At 64.4% G+C, this 1,408-nt stretch overlaps 1 non-coding gene across 1 annotated transcript; it reads right to left on the bottom strand.

The window, feature by feature from the left end:
• Positions 1–1,039: 1,039 nt before the first annotated feature.
• On the bottom strand, positions 1,040–1,158 carry LOC131857230 (5S ribosomal RNA). The gene has a single exon (XR_009358619.1). It is a non-coding gene; the product is annotated as a 5S ribosomal RNA (ribosomal RNA).
• Between the last annotated feature and the right edge of the window lie 250 nt (positions 1,159–1,408).

Below are 1,408 nucleotides of genomic sequence, written 5' to 3'. Positions count from 1 at the left end.
CAAGGAGGGCTCCGAAGTGTGCTCCAAGGTGCGCACGATGGCGTGCACCTCTGGTGCGCACGATTCGGAGCTCGGTTTGACCGGGGTGCGCACACCTTGGCTGGGTTGCGCACCTTTTGTGCGCTCCAAGGTGCGCACGAAGTCGGAGCTCGGTTTGCCCCGGGTGCGCACCTTCGCCAGGGTGCGCACCTTGATGCGCACGCCTTGGCTGGGCTGCGCACCTTGGTGGGCGCCATGGTGCGCACCTTTCGTGCGCTCCAAGGTGCGCACGAAGTCGGAGCTCGGTTTGCCCCGGGTGCGCACCTTGGTGGGCGCCATGGTGCACTCCGAGGTGCCCAAGATTGGTGCGCACCAAGGAGCGCTCCGAAGTGCGCTCCAAGGTGCGCGCGAAGTCGAAAGTTGGGTTAATTGTCCGGTTTGCCTCGGGTGCGCACCTTGCGTGCACCTTCGCCAGGGTGGGCGCCTTGGTGCGCACACCTTGGCTGGGCTGCGCACACCTTGGCACCCGCGTTTCCTTCATTTTAAATTTTTTTTTTACAATCTCTCAAGTGGGAAATTCTATAATCTCAACTTTTTTTGCCTTTTCAGGAAACTTTTGAATGGAGCGCATCATTGGTGCGCTCCGAAGTGTGCTCCAAAGCTCTCTCCAGCTGCGTGCACCTGCCCCGGCCGCGCTCACCCGGCCCCGCCCAGCTTCGCTCACCTGTCCCGGGCGTCTGGTGCGGAACCTTAGAGTAAGAAACATCACCGTGCACCTTGGCCAACGTGCGCGACTCGACCGAGCGCGCACTGGCCGAGGTGCACACCGATTTCACCTGGGTGCGCGCGCAGCACCTCGGGCGCACCGGGGTGCGCGCACAACGCCCGGGTTGCACCGTGGCCTGTGTGCTCGGGGCGCCTCGGGTGCGCGCTCGGTGTCGCCCCCCGCGCGCGCGGTAGTGCGGGCAGCGCACCCCGGCCCGGCCCGGCCCCGACGAGAACGCAAACGGGCAAAAGGTTTATTCAAATAGCATTGCGACGCCCGGCGAAAAACTAAAAAAGGGTGCAACACCGGGACTTCCCGGGAGGTCACCCATCCCAGTACTACTCCGGCCCAAGCGCGCTTAACTGCGGAGTTCTGATGGGATCCGGTGCACTAACGCTGGTATGATCGCACCCGTTATGAGCTTGTCGCAGTGTGTACTTAGCAAACCGCGACCCACGTGCGAATCCACCCCGGCCACCCACCCCCGTCGAGGTGCACACCCTCCCTCGCGAAGTGCGCCCCGTTCGCCAAGTGTGAGCCCTGCCCGGGTGCGCGCACCTTGCTAGGGCGTCGGGTGTGCACCCGGCCCGGCCTACGTGCGTGCACCTGGAGGGGGCGTCGTGTGCGTGCAGTGTCCCGTCTGCAACGCGGTGCCCACACACC

The sequence above is a fragment of the Cryptomeria japonica genome, chromosome 7 (genome assembly GCF_030272615.1).
Source record: "Cryptomeria japonica chromosome 7, Sugi_1.0, whole genome shotgun sequence".
In the NCBI taxonomy this organism is placed as follows: Eukaryota; Viridiplantae; Streptophyta; class Pinopsida; order Cupressales; family Cupressaceae; genus Cryptomeria; species Cryptomeria japonica.
Note: the sequence above shows the minus strand (reverse complement) of the source record. Positions and strands in the feature narration are given on the sequence as shown.